A 25,143-nucleotide genomic window follows, 5' to 3' on the forward strand; every position below is an offset into this window, starting at 1 on the left:
AGATCGCTAAAGACCCATGCGTGTTGGTCAGGCTCATGGATTTCCAGACCGCTTACGGCTATCCCATATTTTTCTCTTAAATATGGGAATGCCCTCAAAGCGTGTCTGTCCACAGCCCTCGGCGGCAGCCCGCTAGAAGACGACCTCTCACGACGACTTGAGGTGCTCGCTTCAACAACCACAGACGCAGATCGAGCCTCATCTTCCCCACTTCCAGCCTCCTCAATTGCCTCATCTTCATCACCACCCCCACTCATACCACACACCGACTCATCTTTCTCTTCCTCTTCATCATCCCAACCAAGAGAAACTTCGCGGACCTCATGAGATCGCGTATCATTTGAGTCAAACATCTCTCCTTTAGCCCTGACAGTTCTAGACACTAGTAACTAATCGAACGTCCTAACAACTCTAAAACAAAGGCTAAGCACGAAGCAAGAAGCAGGAGTTCAACAATGGCAGAAAACTAACTTGAATGTTGTTAATGTAGTGAAGTGTTTTCTACAAAGCGAAGTAGCAAAGTGATGTCTCAAAGAACCAGCGTAATCTTTGAACAACCGCCCCTCCAGTTTCCAAGACATCATGATTACACCCTAGCCCTAGCCGCACACGATTTCCAACAAGTCGGCCCCGCTTTTCAAATCCCAAAAATGGGGCGCACGCTTTTCAGAATCGCCGATCCTCTCACGCGTCGCCGACATGTCGAACATCTACGCCCACCAGCTCACAGGATACCACGGATCGTTCTCCCCAGCTCGTTGGATATTTCCACATCTAGCATGATCCACACACGCTACTATTTTCTCTCAGCAGGTCGCTTCCACGACCAGCACGCCCTATTGAGAGGGGGCTGTGTAAGGGAGTGATATCCTCCTTCAGGAATATCAGGCGCGTACTCAGCATGATGGAAATACCACACCGACCTGTGGAACCAGATCGTGTCTACAAGCTAAGAGAACGCTCCAAAGACAGCCGGCCAAAGACGCTTAATCGGCTATAACGTGACTCAGCTTACCTTCTAGAAGTAATCATGAACGAAGAGGCACATGCACAAATCGCTGCCACCAGCTACTTGCCCAGACTACTAATCCCCATCATCACAACAGACCTATAAAGACAGTTCTCGCACACCTCCTTAATCTAGACCCCACGTTTGTGGTACACTTTACACGTGGTGGGCGAGGATTCACTCTCAACATCTATAAATGCCCCTCCTATGAACTACGCCAGACCTGATTCTTCTCTCCCCTCAGAGTCGAGAGCAAGATAAGTAGGCAGTTCTCTCCTAAGCGAACTCGGTCCCTATAATAATCCATTCCAGTTCCCATTCACTGTGTATGTAAAGGAAAGCTGAATCACGCCTTTACACTTACAATCTCACATTAAGCCTTGAAATCTGATACTGCAAACATAAAATAAGTATTCCACGTCTTAATACTTCATTTGGATAATGATTCAATTGCAGTCTTAAATCTATAAAATCGTACAATAATACGAGAGCTCAGTAAATGTGTAGTTGACAGATTTGGATAGTACGTCTTGTGATTGGTTGATGGGTGTTGGATGAATATGTGTACTTACATGAGCCATAATTAAACAGAAGTCGGTTTTCTATGTAATGTTATTGCAATTCTTTCTTGCTTCTAAGTTATTATATATTTTCTACCGTTAAATCTCTTCAATCATTAGCTAATGATAAGTTTCAACTTAGGGATTTTTAATGAATAGGGTTAAATTCGGTGGTTGGAAACCCCCGCCATTACTTAAATATATACTGACTTCTAGTTATATCTGAAAACATATAACATCCCAATTATAGTTAATAAAGCAAAACGTGTAGACATCAATTGTGTTTAGGTGGCTCTAAGTGTGGATTGAGAGAAACCAGAGAAGATTCCAAAACAAAAGGCAACCAGCTCAGGTGGTAAAACAGAGGCTCCTTCAAGATATGAAAGTATATGTACAAAGTCAATTGGATGAAGTCAAGAATATCTATAGTGATAGAATGTTTTTGGACAAACTTGGTATAATGGTGAGATACCGAAACTATACTCAGAAGTTCTGCAAATGGTTAAAGCCAGAACAAGATATGTTCAAATTGAATATTGATGGTGCAGTGTCTGATGATCGGTGTGGAACAGGAGGAACAATAAGAGATATGATTGTGAGGGAAATATTACAATGTGCTTCTCGGGTTCAGGAGGGATGAAGTCTGTCTTATTTTGTTCCTCCTCTAGACAACAGATTGACATGTATTGTGGAGGAGGATAAAAGAGGTCAAGTTTATATAAGAGTTTAATACAGGTAGGGGTCTGCCTAACCCCAAAAACTTATTCAAAAAAAAAAGAACTAAAGGCAATATTGCAAGGTCTCTATGGTTGTCAGAGTATTAACATTCTGAAGGTGGAGGTAGCATCAGACTCTCTTAGGTCTATCAAGATTCTCTTGGGTAAGGAGAAAATACCATGGTATGCGCGTGTCAATCTAGTCAAAGAGATTAAGGCGCGTTTCGCTAACTTTTCTCATTATTAGGTTCATACATGTCTATAGAGAATGTAATAGGGCAGCAGACTTTCTAGCAGCACTTTCAAATGTAAATGATGTCCTCTATTTTGTTCCTCCTCTAGATAACAGACTGACATGTATTGTGGAGGAGGATAAAAGAGGTCAAGTTTATATAAGAGTTTAATCCGTGAGCGTGAGCGAACTCTTGAGTTCACTATTCAACACTCTCACAAAAAAACCACTTCATACGTGTCACGCCCCGAGACCCAACACACATCCCGAGGACGTGGAATGAATCTCGAGGCAGGCACCTATCCCGATTCTACCGAAATTTCGGCAGAGTTTCCTTTGTTTGATCGACGTTCGTAAACCCTAAAAACCTGTCATAAACCCTGGACATCTTATAATTCATTCCTCCAACCATACATACATCCAACAACCATATATACTACACTTAACTCTAACTACTACAGGGATATGACGATATAACTACAAAACAAGGAGAACCGGTTGCCAAATACGACATTATTACATCAAAATGACCTAGCTCTCTATATATACAACAAAAGAAACTAGTCTCTTTCTATACAACCAAAGGAAAAGAGCTAGGCTCATTATATACAGCAAAAGAATAACCTAGGTCATCTCTATACAGTCCAAAATATAAACTTGACTCTGCCTCTCGTCAAGCATGGGGAAATCCTCCCAAATCCCCATAACCCTCCTCGCTAGGGTTAGGAAAAGCCTCCTCCGCAACTGGCTCGTCTGAAATGTTAGGTAGGATGAGCAAACAACTATGCCCAGTAGAAACGCACATAACCAATAAATAGCTACTTATAGAAAACATTTAAAACATGCAGGGTTTCTATAATAGTATTCAAATATTGTGACTATGTATATATACATCACTAACTAGCATAAATCATATCGGCATGCTTCATTGATATACAAAATATAGTTTTCACAATCAGCATACAACTCTTTGTGGGTCACGTGATCCTATTAGAATGGTGAGAAGTAGGTACGACCGGTACTCACCATCCACAAAAATCTCGATTCAAGATTTCCCAGTGTGAACCATGCACCGTTGTTTTCCTGATTTTACCGGCAGGGAGCTGAAATGCCGTTGTTGTGTTCGTACACACAAAATCCCCAAAGCTTTTAGGGCTCGGGTGGGCCTGACCACCTAATTCCCCATACGGCCGTCACCTAACTTACGGTGGTCAACCGCTCGACGATCTGCAGACCGCCAGATCCCGACACACATCCGTGAGTGGACTAAACTCTCACTCCTCGCCTAAACCTCATCGAGGTAACATGTAACCCCACTCAAGCTAATCACCATACAAATATGACACTACAAGCATGGTTATCTAGAAAAGTAGAAAAGGAATTCCTGACTACATCCAAAGATGCATCCCTTTTAAAGGTGGCCCACCACCTCGAAAGGTGTACACCACATTTGAATCCTAGAATTAACCGCCTCCTCGAAATGCGACAACAGTTCCTTCTTTATAGGAATTCACAGTTCCTTTTCTAAATCTCCTCGTGATAAACATAGTAATATCTATATATATATACTAGTATTACCGATTATTTTCAAATACTCTAGTTACATATCTAGTTTTTTCTTTTAAAACTGTTGATTATATAGGTGTGAGTTCATGGATTTCCCGAAATCGAGTAGAACAACCTATGACTCCCAAACGGGCCAGTCATAGTAAATAACAACCGATGATTCCCAAACGGCGAATCATCGTAAATAACACGACCATCCCGGGACCAATCCAGAACCTCGCACCTAGTTACAAACAACCGGGTAATCCTTACCCAGATTACAAAATCCATCTCTCTCTCTCTTCTTTGCCGGTGACAAGAGACGCGAACCTTTCCCCAAAACCAGTTTTTCACTTTTAACCAGAAAACAATCCCTCGCTACCCCGATTTTACAGAAAACCCATTTCACGCGAAAGCTATCCATATACTTAATTCATATCGAGGAAAACTACAATGCAAAAACATGAATATCATATATACATGCATGGTTGATACGCAAACTATTTCTTAACATTTTAAACACTCAAATCATGCATGAAAATAAGCAGATTATATATTGGTATGTAGGTTCCTACCTTAGCAAGCTCCGTCTCCTCAAGCCCACTTAACCAAATCAATCCCGCTTAACCCAATCCACTCGAATTCATTCCTATAATAGCATATACAAATACGTCGATTATTAGAATTGATCGAACAACGAGGAATTCTTATCTAGTGTAAGTCGAGAAGAATTCTCGACGTTAAGAATTTGGTTTCGGATAACTTTCCATCTAACTACACATTAGAGCTACAGGCCATTTAAGCAATTGTAACTCCTCGACGGCGGTCTACGGGCTATTTCGAGCCACTGCAGGCCCACACATCGACGTCAATCCTATCACGTCTCAATTCAAATTCCAAATTTTAACTACAACCCATTCTCCACTTCTCCATTAACATTAATTCTATTAATAAAATCGGTGGGTGTTTCTTATCCCTCGATCATTACTCCATCAATTCTTATACAGTTATAAATCGACATAAATCTCTTGAAATTGTAATGAATAACCAAATTCTTACCAAGTCAGCAGCAACAATCGTTCCTAGCTCGCTGCTTCACCAACATCGCAGCTCTCCTTCTCCAACCGAGCTACTGCCGAAGTGTACAACCAACCCATTCAAATATCTTTCATCCAATACCACTAAAACGAGTTTAAACTAATCGTTTGAAACCAAATTACTCACCTTTCGTAAAAACACGACGCAATTCAAATAATTTTTCGACTCCACCACTGTTTCACTCCACTCCAGCTCGTCCAAATGCTATTGCCGACCTTCAACACCCCTAATACAATCCATTTCAGCATCACACCCTCAAGAAATCGAAATTGAAGCAAATTAACTCACCTGGCAGCGGCGGCAGGACGCAAATCCAATAATTTTTTGAATTCCCACGCTTGGTTGAGTGTTGTTAAGGTTTTGGGCGTGAGGAATTGAGGTTGAATCGATGGAATTTTAGGCGAATTCGGTTTTCTCTCTCTTAGGTTTTTGAGAGATGCGAATTGGGGAAGAAGAAGTGGGTTTCGCGATTTTCAATTTCGCGATTTCGCTTGTTTTCCTGTTTTCGCGATTTCTGTTTTTCTATTTTGGGCCGCGATATATTTGGCCCAAGCCCAATATATCCTACTTAGATTAAACGTCCTACTTAGACTCCTAACCACTAACGAATTTGACGTCGCGCCGTAATTATTTTTCCGGCTCATCCCGCTAAATTTAATCTTCTATATTCTATCTCACCGCATGCTATAATGATGACCCAATCATGCGTGTAAGCTGTTAACTCGTGCCAGCTTCGCACGCAGAAAACCGCTAACCGCCATTTTTGGTCAAATTTTCGCCTATGGTCGCCTACCTAACGTGACTTATGAGTCGGAGTTAAGTTTCCTTAAGTTTCGTACGTTTGAAAAATAAACCCGACGACCAATTTACATAACGACCCTAGAGTTGATATGAAATTTACAAAAATACCCTTAATAATAATTCAGGACTTTACAATACGTGTCACTCTCCCAGGTGTCTGTCTGTACCCCCAAATAACCCTTACTTTGTGTCTGACCGTACCCCCCTCTCTCATTTTCTCCTATCTTCGCCTGCAACCTCTCCCAATCTCTCCTCCAAACTGTTCTCACAATCTAAGAGTGATTTACACAGCCTCAATCTCCCTCCTTCAGTCTTTCTCTCCCTCTCTCTCTCCCTCCTTCCTTCTCAACCAAACCCAACTCTCTCTCTCTCCCCACCACAAACTCATCTCTCCCTCTCTCTTCTCCACCTCCGCTCACGCCCCCACTGCCTTGCAGTTATCTAGTACAGGTAGGGGTCTGCCTAACCCCAAAAACTTATTCAAAAAAAAAACTAACTAACTGTATATTCTCGAAAAATAAAAAGGGGTTGTAACTGTTTTTTTTTTGTTCGATGATGGTGGCTCTAACTGTAACAACCAAGTATCATGATTTTTTTAATATGGATTTTCTATTTAAACCCAATGTGCCATGTCCATTTTCCATTACAGCATTCAACCAGTTCTTCACAAATAATAACTTCACACCAAAACCAAGAAAAATGAGTTCAATTCAAAACTTTAACTACCTTACACCAGAAGAAGAAGAGGAAGCATGCTTATATGCAATGCAATTATGTAATGCAGCAAACTTGCCCATGGTATTGAAAGCAGCTATAGAGCTTGATGTATTTGAGATCATTGCCAAATTTGGTCATGGTGATTATATCACCCCTTCTGATATATAGCTTCTCAATTTCTACCAATAACACAAATGCACCTATTATGCTCGACCGTATGCTACTTACTTGCTAGTCACAAAGTGCTAAAATGCAGCCTTCATGAATTTAGATGACGGAAGGGTTGAGAGATTATATGGGCTTGCACCTGTTTGTAAATTTTTCATTAGGAATGAAGATGGTGTCTCTTTGGCTCCTTTGGCTCTCACGACTATGAGTCAAGTTTTTATTCAAAGCTGGTAAATATGCTCCACTTTCAAATCAATATGCTCCACTAGCTACTTCAATGTCCTCTAGATCTACACCTTACAAACGACTAGATTGCTCCTGGTATTGCCCATACAGTCCACAAAGTTTCTAGCTAGATACATGGTAATGGTAATTGAATCACGTTGGCTACTTAAAAAGACTTCAAAATTTGCTATTTTTTTTTGGCACATAGCTTTCATAACAACAACAGAATTGGAATAAGGTTTCTAAAAATTCTATCCCTATTTGATCGTGTTTATAAGAAATATAAGCTGACCCAGCTATCCACAACTTTATAGGTACTACTTGAACGATGCAGTCGTTGATGGTGGGAGCCCTTTCAACATATGTCATGGAATGACATTATTTGATTACATCGGAAGAGATCCTATAACGAGCAAGTTGTTCAACACAGGAATGTCGGTTCACTCAAAATTACAAATGAAGATGATTCTTCAGATTTACAAAGGATTTGAGGGCTTGAAAACTGTGGTTGATGTTGGTGGCGGAACTGGTGCCACAATCAACATGATTGTTGAAAAGCATCCGTTAGTTAAAGGCATTAACTTTGACTTGCCTCATGCGATAAAAGATGCACCAGCATATCTAGGTGAAGTAATCCCATTTATGATTTTTTTCATTTTTTTTTTGTCATTATAAATCTTTTTCGCTGTTAAATAATGACGGGTCTTACTTTTAGTTTGTTAAGTGCAGAAGGGTGAGTAACAATTGTTTGTCAATAAAAGTTTTGAATTGAAGAAAAAAAAAAGAGGGATTCAGTGAGGATACTATAGAATTCATGTCGCCAAATTTAGTTTTTATTTTCTTTTAAGTTGCCGATTTTCCAAATACATACATTAATGAAATAGCCTTTAGTTTTGTTCCTGTTCCTTTATTTATGTTCTCGTTCAATTCCTTCGTTTCTTATATATCTAAACTATTCAATTCTAGCTGTGCAAGGTGTAGAGCACATTGAGGGGAGACATGTTCGTTGGTGTTCCAAAAGGAGATTCCATTTTCCTGAAAGTAAGAATATCACCTCGCTCCATCAACTTGTTTCTCATACGAGTGTTGAACGCTGATGCACCAATAAGCACTCGAAACACACACACACACCCCACCCCCGCGCATTGTACCATAACTCCATACTCCATAACAACGATGAATTTCTCTTTAAGTTACTAAAAATCCTTAAAGATCATTATGTGGTAAGGTTTACACTTACAAAGCCGACTCCAATTGTTTAAGAAGTTAGTACCTGATTTTTGGTCTTCTTATCGTTGGGAAACTTTTCGAGAAACCTAGCAAACTAAATTGCATGCAAGAACTGGCAGGCAAAAATTGGGCAGTGGTGTGTATATATATATATATATTGGAGACAAGTATGGAGCCGTGGGGGCCTGTGGCATACTGCTCACCCTCAATTTTCGACCAAAAAATATATATAGTTTTCCTATTTCCAAGTTAAAGACCAGGAAATAGTGATGGTATTTAATAGCATGAGGCCTAGTGTTGCCAAGGACTATTGGTGTCAATGAGTTCCCCACCCGCTTATCGTGTTGGGTAAATAACTTAATATTCTCACCGATGGATATGTTAACTTGGTTTATGGTTTTTCTTAAAACAAATAATTATGTCAAGGTATTAAATCTCAACTACGCAACTATTTTTACAAACTAGAATTCTATAATTGCAACAAAACATGTAAATTGTTTTTCATTGACATTACCACTCCAATTAGCATCAAACTAGGCACGAAGTTGTATCGATGAGATACAAGGATAGAAGAGATCAAAGTTGGAACACCTATGTTCACAGATAACAACTTCATATGCAAGATGTAAGCATCCCGAATTTGTATGCAAAAATACACGGATTAAAGTAAGATAAACAAGAAGAAGAAACCAGTTTGGATAAAGATATATAAAACTGTGGATGCAATTCATGTTCTGGGGATGAAATTGTAGAGGTTTATGAGGTGGAGAAAGATGCTATTACTAAGAAAGATGAAGGTTGGGAAGAAGCACTCATTTAGGCCTAAGAAAAATAGATGATAAGGTAGCTAATAAGGAAGAACAAAGTTACACCTTTACCGATGGTACTCATGCAAAAGAGAAGAGGACACAAGCTAGTGAGACAAATCCAAGAAGGAATTCAGAACATAGTACTAAGCGGTTTATGAGCACTTCTCCCAAAGGCAAGAATCCAAGGCTGGTAATGGCTCATGTTCCTTTGGTAAAGCTGGAAGATCAATTAAAATGTTTTATAACTTTTCACCGTAATGGCTCATGTTCCACCTCTTTAAATCTAAATTGTATTAGTCACATGATAAATGTCTATGACTTGTCGTAACCAAAGTTAAAGCAAAAGCGATATGCACACTATGGATAGTTGATCCGAGACACTATACTGGACCTAATGATTGACTTGTAATTCTAGAGATGATGATTGAAGTTCCAAATTACTATTTATGACCTCACAATCCAGTAAAAATAATTTCAAGATGATTATATAATTCCTCAAGAACTTGGAATAATCTCTATATATAGTCCCAACCCCTTTCAACCAAAAACAGAGCCCTCTTTAAACAATTGCATCACTCTATGTGACGTTAGTAAAACCTAATCATATCTAGAACACCTAAGAGAATTAGGAAATAAAAAATGTAGATGCACAAGAATTGTTGAAATTATTCATAAAAATCTAGACATTAGTACATAATAACACTAATGGGTCTAGAGATTTCCACTACCATTCAGTTTTGATTTTTTTCATTTTGTGTGACAAATAATAATTTCAAATAAGAGTTGTGAATAATTAGTTTAAAAATTGAGTTTTTTTTTTTATGTTTGGTTGGGTTGGGGTTGGCTCACCCTCACTCAATTTTCTGGCTCCGCCACTGATTGGAGACTGAGGCATGCAGACCCCTACTTGTTTCATTAAAGCAAAGAAAAATGCTTACGAGCTTACAATGGGGGTGGACGAAGAAACTTAGATCACCTAAGAAAATTAGTACAATTGTAAGAAATCAACTTAGCCTCTTTGAACCTTAACCATGAACACAACAAGAAAAGAACAACATAAGCCTAATTTTTTCAATTGGACCTATAACATGGCTAGGTGTACATAATGGAGCTCTCCATTGACCACCCTAAACCTCTATCTTCATCTTGTTCCTTAAAGACACAAGCTAGTTGAGTCTCAAACATAAAATCATAACCACAAGCCAAGGCAAAGTCCATAAATCCGATCCATTATGTAATGTGGGAACTGGGAAAAAGTAAGAACTATGGGTTAAAAAACAACCCAAATCATTATTCCTTTGACCCGATTCAGAGAAATTAAAGAGAAATCTCTCATTTGTTCCTACACAACCCCTCAACCTATATTTCAATTTTTTTTTTTTTTTTTTTGAAAAGATGCAGGGATTTTGTAGGTCCCCATCTGTATTATAACCTTTCATAAGTTAACATTACATCATCCTCTACTATAGAATTCAACTTGATACATAAAGGAGGAATAAAAACAATAGGTTCCATATTTTCGCCTAACGAGAGTTTTGCAAGGTGATCTCCAGCTCTATTTTCTTCTCTGAATACATGGATCAAAAGGACATCAACCAAGGAAAGCATAAGTCTTCTAATGGTAGCCACCAGATTCCAACACTGCCATGGTGAAGTCTCGATATCTTTAAGAATTTGGATAACTCTTAGTGAGTCAGATGCCACTATGATCCTCCTATAGCCAAGATCAATACATAGACTAATCCCAGCCTGAATAGCCTTTAATTCTTGAAACAGGATTGAGTGAACATCTCCTCTTCCAGAAAACGCAAAAATGACATGACCTTGTTCATTTCGAGGCATACCACCATATCCTACATCCTCCATATTCATTGAACCATCACAATTCAACTTAATATAACCTGTAGGTGGGAGTAGCCATCTAACCTGTTTGGTTGTTGCCTTCTTATATTTGAAAGAGAGTCCTATTTGATTAGCAAAAACTCGTAAGCTTATGGTATCCTTAAGCTCCTCCACTTGTACCTCCAATTAAGTAATGCTTCATATCCCTCAATAACATGTTACTAATGACTGTCAGGTTCGAAAACATTCCATTAAACCTTATGTTATTACGTTCAGTCCAGATGTAACCTATGGTAGCACATATATACACTTTGATCAATTCCGCCTTTTGTAATTTTCCTCGTACCATATTGATAAGATTGCACCACTCCTTATTTGAATAATCGACTTATCTCCCCAAGCCTATAGCATGCTTTACATTAGACCAAATCTCTTTAATAAAAGAGCAATCAAAGTACAAATGCTTAGAATTTTCTTTGCTATTGTTGCAAAAACAGCATGAAGAAGTTTGCAGAACCTTCTTATACACTAGTCTATCTTGTGTAGGCATACTTCCAGAGAATAATTGCCAAGCATTGAAAGAATATTTAGGAATTACCAACCTCCCCCAAACATGATTTGACCATTTAACTTTGTTTCGTTTCCTTCTCAAAGATGAGTAAGCAGATTTGATAGAGAATGTACTTGTTGGTGTTTCTGTCCATATCACTTGGTCCTCTGAGAGCTTTGAGAAAATGTCCACTTTAAGAATATTTTGCTTGATATTTCCTTCAGGGAGTGCTTGAACTAGAGAGTTCCATCGACCATGTTCTATGAGATCACTAACAATGGCATTCTCTGGTAGATTGATGGTATTTTTTGCCTCGCTGCATGTTGTTCCATAAAGGCTCCTTTAGACACCAAATATCATGCCAGAGAGAAGTTTGAGTACCTTTAGCGATGATATATTTGGTATATAGTTGAGCATATTTTCTGCATTTAAGGATTGATCTCCATGACCATGAGCAATCTTGTGGAATTTTCATAGTCCAGAAAAATTTAGACTTAATTTGCTTCCTCCATATCCATTTCACCCATATGTTCTTTTCCTTGCTAACAATCTTGAAAATCAAACCACAAAGAGCACTTCTGTTCCATATAATAGGATCAATGATGCCCAAACCTCCTTCAATTTTGGAATACAGCAGGTTATCTCTTGAAGTTTGATGCATCTTAGCCTCCATGAGTGGACCACTCCATAGAAATTTGATACAAAGCTTAGAAACCTTAAGCAGGACACCTTTAGGAAGCAAGAAGGTTCTAGCCAAATATGAATGAAAAGACATGAGGATAGACTAAATAAGTTGCAATCTTCCAGCATGACTAGCTAAGATTCTTGCACTTCCAATTGGTAATCCTACATGATACCTTTTCCAGAAGAGGTAGGCAATCTTTAATGTTGATTCTAGCGGATACTAAAGGAAGGCCCAGATACTTGATAGGGGGCTTGGAGACTTTAATTTCCATCAAAGCAGATAGAGTATCAGCAGAAAAATCAGGCAGACTTCCGAGGAGCATCAAAGATTTATTGAGATTGATATGAAGTCCAGTAGCATCAGTAAAAGAGCCTAACACAACTTTTGAGTGCTAGAATAGATTCTTCCTTGCCTTTTGCAAATAATAGAATATCATCTGCAAAACAGAGATGAGTAATCCTAGAATGTTTGCATTTAGGATGAAACTGGATTTGCTTACTCAAATATGCTTGTGTCATGAGAGAATTGAAGATCTCCATTATCATGACAAAAATATAGGGGGAAAGAGGGTCTCCCTATCGCAACCCCCTCTTTCCTGGGAAATAACCATGTGGAGCACAATTGATAATCACATAAAAGAATGGAGAAGAGTAGCAACAAGAAATCCATCTTTTTATCCTCGGAGGAAAATTAAGAACATCAAGCATATAAGAGATAGTTGACCAAGATATAGTATCATAGGCCTTCTGGATATCAATTTTTATTGTACACCTTGTTGTTCCATGCTTCCGTGTGTAACTTCTTAGAAGTTTATAAGAAAGAAGTATATTCTCGTGAATAGATCTACCTGGTATAAATGCAGACTGACAAGGTGCAATGATACTATCCATGAGAGGTTGTAACCTGTTAGTGATCAACTTTGCTACACACTTGTAAATCACATTAGTACATGCAATAGGTCTGAAGTCAGAAATTCTTTTAGGTGCTAGAATCTTGGGGATCAATACAATAAATGTAGAGTTTATACTTTGCGGAATATGATGGTGCTCAAACATGTATTGAATTGATCGCACAAAATCTTCACCCACAATATGCCAAGATTTCTTGAAAAAGTAGGCATTACAACCATCAGGTCCGGGGGCTTATTATCCTCCATAGAAAACAGAATAGCTTTTATCTCATCATAGGTGGGCATACAATCTAACTCGTCATGGATAGCAGAAGATATAATACCTGAAAGAGTTAGATCATTGAAGAAAGGAGCCTCAGAGAAAATAGGAGATTCCACGCCCAACATACTTTGATAGAACTGAAGAAATTCTGACGAAATAAGATATGGATCCTTTAGAAGAGTGCCAATATTATTTTCAATAGACCAAATAAGATTTCTTCCTTTCTTCTCCTTTATGGCATTAAAGAAATAAGAATTGCACTTATCATTGAACATGAGCCAATCACAATTAGCTTTTTGCCTTAAATCTGCTTGTTCCATCTTTGCAAGGATAACATAAGAAGCCCTTGCATCTTTTTCTTCCCTAAACAATATAGGATCAAAAGGTGCAAGATATAGAGATCTCTGAGCATCATACCATGTTTCCTTAGTAGTAGCCACTCTGTCAGAGAAATTAGAAAACTTGCCTCTAGACCACCCTCTTATAGCTTTTTTGAGAAATCTTAATTTAGCATTAAGAATATAAACTAGATTGCCTGCCAAATTGATATTCCAAGACTGAGTAAGAACTTCATTGAATTCAGGATGTACCAGCCAGATGTTGCAAAACCGGAAAGGCATATGAACTTTTCTTGCATTATGCCAATTGATAGAAATAGGTGAATGGTCAGAAATACCAGGCGGAGAAAAAATAGCTTCAGACAAGAAAATATTAGTCCAAGATAAATTAACAAGGCATCTATCAATCTTAGACATCTTCCTATTCAAACCTTCAGCATTATTAGACCAAGTGTAATGATTACCAGAAAACTTGAGATCAGCTAGTCCTGAGTGAGTTATACAATCAAGAAAACCCTTAGTTTCCCTCGGGTGTACAACATTGCATCCAACTCTTTCATGTGAGTAGAGCACATTATTGAAATCTCCAACTACACACCATGGTTCATAAAAATAGTTAGTTAAACCCTTAAGGAAGGTCCATAACTCTTCTCTCTCAGACAAGTCATTACTGGCATATACCACTGTAAGAAAAAAATTCTTCCCTTGTGGATGATAAGTGACCAGAGAATGTATAGCTTGTTTGTTTTCAACAAGCTTCTCAACATGAATATAATCTTTATCCCAACAAATCCAAACTCTTCCCATAGGATCACTATTATAATTATGGCAGAAAGACCACTTATAACAAGAATAATTTCTAATGTTATCAAAATTTTCTTGTTTTACTTTTGTTTCTAAGAGACCAAATAAGCAAAAATTATTTTCAATTCTAATCTTAGCTATTTCTTTAGCTTTAAAAGGATCATTAATACCTCTAACATTCCAAAATCCCATTGGCTTGGTCATCATGATAAAGATTTTTTGTTTTTGCTCCTCGATGGCCCTGTAGGTGATTTATGGCCTTGTTTCAACTGTTTAGAGTTCACATCTGTACTCTTTGCTCGATTCTTCTTTTTCCTCTGTTGTCTTGTGGAGATGGGACTGATGGCTTTAACAGGAGATAAGACAATAGGAATTTCTGAGCTCCTATCTTCATAGGTGTGATCAGAAAAATAATCCTTTTCACTTGTTGTTGTATCACTGCCATTGCAAGATTGTTGGTTTTCCTTTGCATTTAGGAAAGAATGAAGCTCTTCAGAGGTTTCATCATGAAACTTAATCATACTTAAGTCTTCAGATCCAGTCGAGGGATTAAAAACATTAGAATTATGTTCATAGATGACCATAGATTTTCCAGTAGAGTTAGAACTATCAAACAATTCAATAGTAGGCTTTGCAATAATTATAGCCCTTGATAGGTCTTCTTGTGATTCCCTCGGTGTAAGACTTTGTATACCACTGTTATTGAAACTAGAATTTGCCATCTTATAAGAGCTGAGATCAATAATAAATTGTCCAGGGTCTGAGAGAGAGTCTTCCGAAGGTTGGTAAACATCAAGAGCATTTTGATATTCGGTGGAACTATCATTATCCTCCTCGTCAAGATCCGCTAAAGCACTGAAAGGGTTTGAATCTTGAGGAAATCCTACAGATTACTTCTCAACAGATTTTGAAGCAACTATTACCTCGGGTGGCTGATCTACCCCTGTCTGCTTATCAAGAGAAGCTGATGAAGTTAGTGATATGGTATGAGAAGAGAGGTTACCTGTGATTTGTGTCGTTGGTTCCTTTGCCAAAGGTCTACCACTGCTTCATCACGTACAACCTGGTTTGACCTTGAAGCATATTTTTTGGAACCCATCTAGTAGTAATACTAGTTCTCTAAGTCCTTGGAGGCTTTGAAGTAGAGTCCTGGTTCTGGTTCTGATTTTGTTGCTTCTGATTATGGTTCGAAAACAGCTTAGGAACATCAGGATTTTTCAAGCATTTATTATCAGAATGACTAAAAGCTTTACAGAAGGAACATTTTTCTAGTACCCATTCATACTCCACTCCTATATCCACAATATTTCCTTCACCAAATTTAACTAGAAAATGTGATAGAAATTTGAATACTAGATTCACTACTATGCACACACGAGCATAACTGATTCTCGTTCTATTTGAGGTTGCTTCATCCATGCAGAGTGGATCACCTAGAACACTTGTAACCATTTCAAGACCTCGCTTTGTCCACAAGTGTTTTGGTATATCTAGCTTAACCCATAAAGGTACAACCTTGATGCCATTTCTGTATTCCTCTACAGTTGGTGACCAAGGCCGGACAACAAAAATCCTTCCAGCCAAAAAAATAGGACCATGATCGATAACTGTCTGCTTATCTTCATCATTAAAAAATTTGAAATAGAATAACTCTCGATCTGCTATCATGGTGAAATCTCCTTTGAGTTTCCATTGTCTTTTCACCGCTTCCTTCACAAAAGGATAGGATAATCGTTTCTCATGAAGAACCCCACCACATAATCTTTCCATAGTTCAATACCCTTGTCAATGATGTCAGATGGGATTACAACAATACCATCAGAAAGTGTAGGATATACCTTCTGTAAATTGGGTTGGATTCGAGAGTTTTTGCTCCTCATAAAGAGAGAACTCCATGACTGAGATGCAGAGTGATTTGAACTAACCTGATCTGAAGCCACTACCCCCAAAGGAGAAGAGGTAGGTGGATCTGTGTTTGTCTCCTCCTCCATGAGTGTCTGAGTTCCCAGTCAATGATGGTCAGTGGCCGGAGACCATCGGACAAGATTGCCTAAAGAGGCAACTTTCCCTCCAAGAAAGAACGCGAGCTAAAACCGAACTACAAATGGTTAAAAAGTTGTTAAAGACCTTTCTACCCTTTGGAAATTAGAATCACCTCAGAAACGCCTTACTCATTGTTAGATACTAGGGAAATTAGAGACCTCGGCGGCGCTACATTACCCCCGACAACTCATCGCATACGCCGTTCAATTTCTTAGGCGAAAATATTCGACACAAGACCAAATAAACAACTCAATTTATAAATAAATCTGCCAAGGCCATCCCAATTACCCATTATCTATAAGCCCAAATCAATTGGAGGCGCTTTTATGGGCTAGCCCAACAATTTATAAGTCCAAATTCCGATTGTTGACTTTTGGTTGATTTTTGGATAGATCCCATATTGATTACACTTAACAAAATTACACAAACTCTCCAAACACTTGGATCTGCCATGTCACAACTTAGAAAAGACAATGGCAACCATTGGATGGAGTCTCTGTGGGCTCCACACCATTGCTTTTTATTAGATAGATGAAGTTAGAAAAGAATTATATCCGCAGTAAAGTTCTTTCAATTTTTAGTTCTTTCTACTACGCTCAAGGTAAGTAATCTTCTATGCATTGTAGCTTATTTGGAGGTTTTGCGTGGTGGTTTGTGGTGGTGAAAGCTATTTTGCTATGAAAGTTACATTGCGATACTAATTAATTGATTTCAATACGCAAGTATCTCTACTACTTTAATAATCCGCGACCCCTCATCTACTTCCAATCCAATCTAATAGTAAAAACTATTTTTTGGGTTATAGTTGCAATTAGGATTACCCCACCATTATAACTTGAATTAGTGATTCCCTCCCAAATTGATGGTCAAATACAGTCAACTAACTTTTTCCGACCAGTCAAGGCACATGAAATGACATTTATACCATTTTACTTTCTCATATATATTTTTTTTTTTTTATTATTCTGTGGATCCTACAAAACTAAAAAAAACAAACAAATGGGGATTAGTGTTTGTGGGACGCACATTTTTTAAGAGAAATTATTTTTTTTATGATGGGGCCCACAGGAAAAAAAATCAATTTTAAAGAGAAAAACAAAAAAAAATTATTTTCTTGTGGCCCCACAAAACTAAAAAAAAAAAATTCTACTGTGAGCCCTACTTATTTTTAGTTTTCTTGTTTTTTAAAGTGAATAAAAAAATAATAATAAATGAAGTGAGGACTTAGTGTTTGTGGGACCCACATTTTTTTAGAGAAGTTATTATTTTTTCATTATATGGGGCCCACAGGAAAAAAAATCAATTTTAAAGAGAAAAATCAAATTTTCTTTTTATTTTCATGTGGCCCCACAAAACTAAAAAAACATTATTTTTCTATTGTAATCCCCACTTATTTTTAATTTTCTTGTTTTAAATTTTTTTTTTCGTTTTTATTAACTAATTAAAAACACTAAGAACATTTGTTTTTTATGGGGACCACATAATAATTTTAAAAAATAGGAGTAAAATGATATAAATGTACGTAATTTCATGTGCCTTGACTGGTCAAAGGACGGAAAAATTAGTCGACTGTGTTTCATAATTTGGAGGGGGAATCACTAATTCAAGTTATATTTTGGGGGTGGGGGGGTGGTAATCCTAATTGCAACTACTAGGGGGTATAACTCTTTTTTTTTTATGTATTTCTAAATCTCTTGGTCACTTTTTTCTCAAAATTGTTTTGCCCCTATTAAAAAAAGTTAAACTCCAACCAGCATTAGTTAATAGATAGATGAGTAAATATCTAATTTTTTTAGGATAAAAATGTAATTATCAAATTTAATCAAACAATAACGGCTTCACTACCCCCACCATTTCTTTTCTTTCTCATGCATGAGCACGTGCCACATACTAGTGGGTATAAAACCACCAAAATACATTAGTGTCAACCTCCTTTTCCATCATCTTTTTTTTTGTTTTTTTATAGAGCGTTAAGGCAGACCCACACTAGTTACACTAAAAGACCCTAGTCTGAAGGCTTACATTGCCCGAAGGCTCATCTTCCAAAGGGAACCTAACCCGAAGGCTCTCATTGATGTGTCATTTTGAGTAGACCCAACCGCCTCCACTTTGTCTATGAAAACTTGTTTTCGCTCTTTGGTCCATTTATCGTAACAACACCCTATCTCTATCCCAGAGGCTTACCTAGCCAAAGGCCCGTCACATAATTACACAAGAAGAAATAACAACTAACACTTAATAGGATTCGAACTTGCAACTTCTCCCATGAGAAGAGAGATACACAACTAATTGAGATAAAAGCTCGTGTTTCATCACAAATTCTGTCTTGCAGGCTTGACAAATTATCTTTTATGTGTATAATTATATAGGCTTGACTAATTATCTGTATTGTGTATATGAACCACAGTGCGTTCTTCATGATTGGAACGATGAACATTGTTTGAAAGTTTTGAAAAACTGTTACAAAGCATTGCCCGCCAATGGAAAGATATATGATTATTCTCGATTCAATTATCCCTGTATACCCTGAGACTAATGTCACTGACGAAGCACGTATTCAATCTTGATACCACTATGATGGTTCACACTTCTGGAGGAGGACAAGAGAGGACCGAGAAGGAGTTTAAGGATTTGTCACTTGGAGCTGGATTTGCTGATTATAAAGTTATATGTTCGACTTTTGGCATTTCGGTAATAGAATTCTATAAGAAGGCATGAGCTCGAATTTATCAGAGTGCAACTTCCTTGGGAATTGTTTACTCCCAATGATAGTACGTTGCCATGTCAATCAATTTGCTTCGTTAATAAAAGTATAATAATGTGATTTTTGTAACAAGTTAGAGGGGAGTATGTATAAGCTCCTTCCTTGTTTTTTATATAGGGTCCTGTATTGGATTGGGGGCAACCCCAAAAAAAAGAAATATTATAAGTTTGTCATATTACAAGTTTGACATCAAAATCCAGGCCCAACAACCAATCCAACCGGTCCCGCCATAATGAAACCCTCGGGTCGTTTGAGTATACACTCAAACGATCTCGCCATGTCGTTTGAGTATATACTCAAACGACCTCACCATGTAGTTTGAGTGTACACTCAAGTGGTCTGCGCGTGTTGTTTGAGACAAAACTCTTGGTTTTTAGCTAGACGATATGGTGGGGTCGTTTGGGCAGTCTCTAGGACAACATGGCAGGGTTGTTTGGGGACTCTCTTAGGCAACATGGCTGGGTCGTTTAGACTTAAAAAATTCGGTTTGTTTGTCACGATGTTCATTTTAAAAATCAATTTCAACTTAATCAACCCAAACTCAAACTCAAACTCAAAACAACTTCATCATCAAGCTTAGGCAAGCTTGAACTCAAGTTTCATCAACTCAATCTTCCACCCAAACTCTAAAAAAGCATCAAGTTTGAAATCATCAAGTTTAATCAACCCAATCTTCCACCCAATCAAATTTAATCAACTTAATCAAGTTTAATCAACCCAACCAAGTTTGAATATATACTCAAACGGGACACGACTCAAATTGGGTGAAGTTGCCAACTTCAATTCCCATTGTTGATTCACAACTCAACACTCGAAGTATGAACACGACAAAAAACTCGAAGTTTTTTTTTTTTTTTTTTGGGTTCAGTCTCGCGAGAGAGATGATACCGGCTAAAAAGGTTTGAAAAAAATGGTAGCCGGTATGCGTTGAGGTGGGGGGTGTATTGGGCTATTGTTGTTGGACTTAGTTGTCAGGCTTGGGCCGAAAGGCTGCCCAATGCAATTTGATTAGTGCCCGATTAAATCACCTTTATATATAGATAGAAATTACCCGTGATTTTGTCATGATGATAAATTTGGGTTGTGTAACTCATTTTAAATTATTGGGTTAACATCCCCCCTAGATAGGAAATTAGGGTCTCCCTTCCAAATACACACAAAAAAGTACACAACCAATCCAATTTGATTTTTTTTTTTTTTTTTTTTTTTTTTTTTATGGGGGTGGTAATTTCCCATCTCGGGTGGGGGATCCTAATTAACTCATCTAGTGGGGGTAATACTAGTTAGCCCAAAATTATTCTAAGCATGTAATGTACCATGCCTATTTAAATTGCCATGACTTCTTTCAATTGCTTACATTTATTTATTTATTATTATTATTATTTTGCATTTACATTTCGATGATCGTGGTGTGCTATTTATATTCTAAATAATATAGTGTTATGTGTTCAAAGTGATTTTTCAAGTTTTAACTTAACTTAATCTCAATTAGTATAGTACGCCATAATTAACATGGACATTTAAATTGGACCAGCCTTTTTTCTACTATGAAATTCTCTTGATAAAATATTCAAATAAAGTATTCAATGTCTTTAAGAAGGACTACTTCATCATTTCAAAATTTACTACCATTTATACCTTTAAGATTACATAGTACCTTAAGGACGTATGTGTAAATTCAGGTCGGAAATCCACTACACGCCACTATTCAATTGTTCGCGACTTACCTTTCATTAATTGCCAAATTATTACCTTTTATACCGAAATTAAATGTAAGAAACCAGCCGTCTCTTTTCTTCTTCTCTCTCCTAAATCTCCCCTAATTTGCTCTCCCTTATAAAAACTTAAACTGAAAGTCACAAAAAAAAAAAAAAAAAATAAAAAAATAAAAATAAAAAACATACCTATTGTCTCTCTATTAGAAGTCAAGCGGAAAAAAAAAATCTCAGAAAAGGTTATTATTAGAAGTCAACGGAAAAAAAAAAATCAATTTCAAAAATTTGGTAATGTATTTGTCCTCTATTTGATTACTTGATTTCTCCATTTTTAAGATATTGATTTTAAAGCTTTAATCTAATACATGAATAGATTATTCAATTATCTTTGTCCTCTTGGTTCATGTTTTTTTTTATCAAGGGGCCTTTTTCTTGACCTATTGTTTTATAAATTTTACAAGTAACATAAAATAGTTAGCGTCAAAAGGTGTTATGGAATAGGGACTATATGAAACCAAATTGGAATCCAATATTTTGTTTCAATTTGTCATTGATTGGAGTCACTAAAAGTGTAGAACCTTAGTATGGGTGGTTGGATTATACGTGGTAACGCAAGTCGGTCTTTTAAGGCCCAAAAAGGCAGAAAATACTTACACTAACATAAGAAAGTATGAGAGCAACGTTACTGAATTTTTTTAATTAGGGTTTGTGCTAATATAATAATCATTTTTTGTGCAGTAGTCAAAGCAATTTTAGAGCAAAGTACGCCGCTTAGTAAATGGCAAGATATTACCAATCAAGATAGTGAAGAAGGGGATGTTCGTAAGGTTGGTTATGATTCTAATTTTCAGTTCCTTAGCATATGTATACATTCCTCAATTAAGGCTAAGTTTGCTGTTTAAATAACACTAATTGAAGGTTCAAGAGTTGAACAAGTTAACAAAATGGATTGAAACAATAAAATCCGTGATGGCTTCTATGGGAGATGAAGCAATAAGCATCTCTGCCTGACTTAGATGGCTACCTGACTTAGGCCCTACTGACCAACTGCCATGGTTAATCATTATTTGATATTCTTTCATCTGAGTACTGGGAGTTGAAAAATAATTGCCCCAAAATGAAAGTACAGAGGATAGATACTCATTGCAATTTGATTTATGTTGGAAGACATGTAGTTGGAGTGAGAATCTTGATACAATGGTATCATGTTTGGGGATTTAGTTGGTCTACCAATACTGACAATATTGTTTCCTAATACTACTGAATTCAGGAATGGGTATATATGACGCAATGAAAATGTGCAAGGCCAATGTCTCTACCGTTTGCTTGGGCCTTGCAGCGTCTATGGGTGCTTTTCTACTTGCTTCTGGCTCAAAAGGGAAGAGATTTTGCATGCCGAATGCTATAGTTATGATCCATCAACCACTTGGAACGTCTGGGGGAAAGTATGTTTCCTCGGTTTTTTCCCTTTTGGTCGACTTCAGTGTTGGACAGTTGGTAAAGGTGCTGAATTGGTGCTTTCACGTGCACTTTTAGGGAAAAAAACCCAGTGCTTTTTAGTCAATTGATTTTCTTCTCAAGGTACCTTTAATTGTCTAAGGATCAAATTTTCATTGATAACCGAGGGTGCTGGATTCGTCAATCAAGGTAGCTTTAATTGTCTAAGGATCAAATTTGATAACTGAAGGTGTTGGATTAGTGTAAATCAGATTTTGCTTATGCTCAATGTACCTTTAATTTTGTAAGGATCAAATTTCATTCAATTCCTTCGTCAACTGCTGTTCAATCTCCTACACCATGTTTGTTCCTGATAACCGACAAACCCAACTCATACAACAACAACAACAACGTCATAGTCGTTACAGAAATCACATTGATAAAATGACTACTGAACAAAGAATTGCACAACGAGAATATCATCGTCTTCTTCTGTGGATCAGAAATTGTACTACTCCTTGGCGATCAAAAGAGCTCTTTATCATCTTGGACTTCAAAACCAAAACTACAAAACAGGTGTGTTATCTATTGATGCCTTAACAATCCTTTTCTTCTTCTTTCATCAAATATGGACTTGATTTAATAGAAATAACCAAGAATGGTTTACCAAAAAATAGACATATTTGCTATTTCAATTTGATACTTTGATTGTTAATGTGGCTGAAGCCTAAAGGTATGTTTTGTTTATTTGATTTGTCTTAATCCTTTGATGTGTTCTTTTGTGCGCAGCCTACTTGAGCAAATAACAAACTAAGTGATTATGATTTTTGGTGTATGCTGAAATGGTAAATGACCTTAGTGGCTTAGTGCTTTGCTGATTCCATTTGCAAATCATGTTCTTTAGGACACACTGCACCTTCCACACATAGATGGAAGACCTTTTTGGCAATGAAAGACATCTAATGAAATACAATCTCGCTTGGTTCTTATTGGTTGATAATAACCTATTTAAAGCCCCGAGCTAGACTTTAAGCTTGGTTTGTGTGTGTTTAATGTTCTTGCTAGAGTAGTGCCTTTATATTCAAATGCAAGAGATACGGATGGTTTTTCAATTGAAAGCAAGTGGGGCATGAGAGGGTGTGGACTAGATTTTTTTCTTACATCCTGAATCAGGTTTTTGTTCTCTTTTCATGTTTTTGTTTGTCAATATGTATATGTGTGCGTAACAAGTGCACAACAACTAATGAAAAAACTTTGTTGGTACGGTGCACCAAAATAGAGTCAATATAGCCATGTTTGAACCAATAGATGTAAGGGTTTAGTTGTCCATCAAGTGGAAGTTCTATTTTGAATAATTTACAAATTACAATTACATGTATATGAATAGTTAAATATATTTGTCTATCCGGTATGTCAGAAAAATCTATTTAGATATTGATTATCGAATTTGATGAGCATGGAGTTGTTGTACTTTTTTTTTTCCATGAGAAAATCAAAAGAATGTCGAGATCTTATGCCATGTGTGTTTTATTTATACCAGGCTTAGAAAGTTGGATCGAGTTGGATAAACATTACAAAGTTTGTCTGATTCATCTTTACTTTGGTAACTGGTAGCAGTTGATATTTGGGTTCATGACGGTTTTCTCCCCTTAAATTATGATAGTTTACCCATCAACTTATTGAGCCATACTACCATAGTGGAAAAGCTTCAAATAATGTTGGCATTTTATGGACAACATGTAGTAGGAAGTGCTTAGAAGGATTTTGATCTTCATGGTGGCACTCCCTATAGAATGATTCAAGCAATGCTGTTATATATACGTGCCAATATAAGTTTTCAGTTCTCAACGCGAAGAGGTACTTGGTTTTATTCATTTGAGACACTTACAATTATTTTTGTTTATTACATTTGTTTGTGGTCCGAAGTATGTCTCATAGCTTAATTTTTGAAATTTTGGTAATACATAATTCTCACTTTGGAAATCTGTGTGTTTTTCTGTTCAATTTTCTAGCTTTCGATTTGACCTACTTCTACATATTATTCTAAGACATGTGATAAAGAGGGCAAAACGAACCTTTATCATTGGTTGTGCAGTGTAAGAGATAAGAAAAGCGAATGTCATAAACATGTAACTATTTCTGCTTCTAGCACTTTTAGGAATTGCATGCGAGTTGTAATAGATTTTATGATAATATTGTTTAAACTAATAATTCCATCTTTTATGGTTTTGTTTTTTGTCGTTGCGTTTGGCTTGGTTCCTTTTAAGGCGTGGATAAAATATATGAAACCGGCTCTTATGTAAATTATCATAAGGACTGCAAAACAGTGATCCAATAGTGTTGAGGGCTATATCTCACACTTATCTCAGTAGTGAGACGACTTTGTAACAAAAACTATATTCCCTAAATGTCGTCGTCTTTGCAACCATGTCGAGGAGGAAGACTAGAGAGCCCAAGGAGGAGAATGTGACAAGTCTTGGACCTGCTGTACTAGATGGGGAGTATGTTTTTGGTGTGGCCCATATTTTTGCATCGTTAAATGACACCTTCATTTATGTCACTGATATGTCTGGAAGGGGTTCATGGTTCGGATTACTGGTGGAATTAAGGTCAAAGCTGATGGAAACAAATCTTTGCCATATGTTGCTATGCTTGCTGCACAGGTTGTTGCAGCACGATGCAA

General features: G+C 37.2%; 1 long non-coding RNA gene and 1 pseudogene across 1 annotated transcript; one reads left to right on the forward strand and one right to left on the reverse strand.

Moving 5' to 3' along the window:
* Positions 1-5,120: 5,120 nt before the first annotated feature.
* Positions 5,121-5,637, reverse strand: LOC147505942 (uncharacterized). Its single transcript, XR_015220716.1, has 3 exons — positions 5,449-5,637; positions 5,287-5,386; positions 5,121-5,194 (listed from the first exon to the last, which is right to left on the reverse strand). It is a non-coding gene; the product is annotated as an uncharacterized LOC147505942 (long non-coding RNA).
* Positions 5,638-6,660: 1,023 nt separating this feature from the next.
* On the forward strand, positions 6,661-19,262 carry LOC147505943 (caffeic acid 3-O-methyltransferase-like; annotated as a pseudogene).
* The last annotated feature ends 5,881 nt before the right edge of the window (positions 19,263-25,143 follow it).

This window comes from Coptis chinensis, chromosome 4 (assembly GCF_015680905.1).
Source record: "Coptis chinensis isolate HL-2020 chromosome 4, ASM1568090v1, whole genome shotgun sequence".
Lineage (NCBI taxonomy): Eukaryota > Viridiplantae > Streptophyta > Magnoliopsida > Ranunculales > Ranunculaceae > Coptis > Coptis chinensis.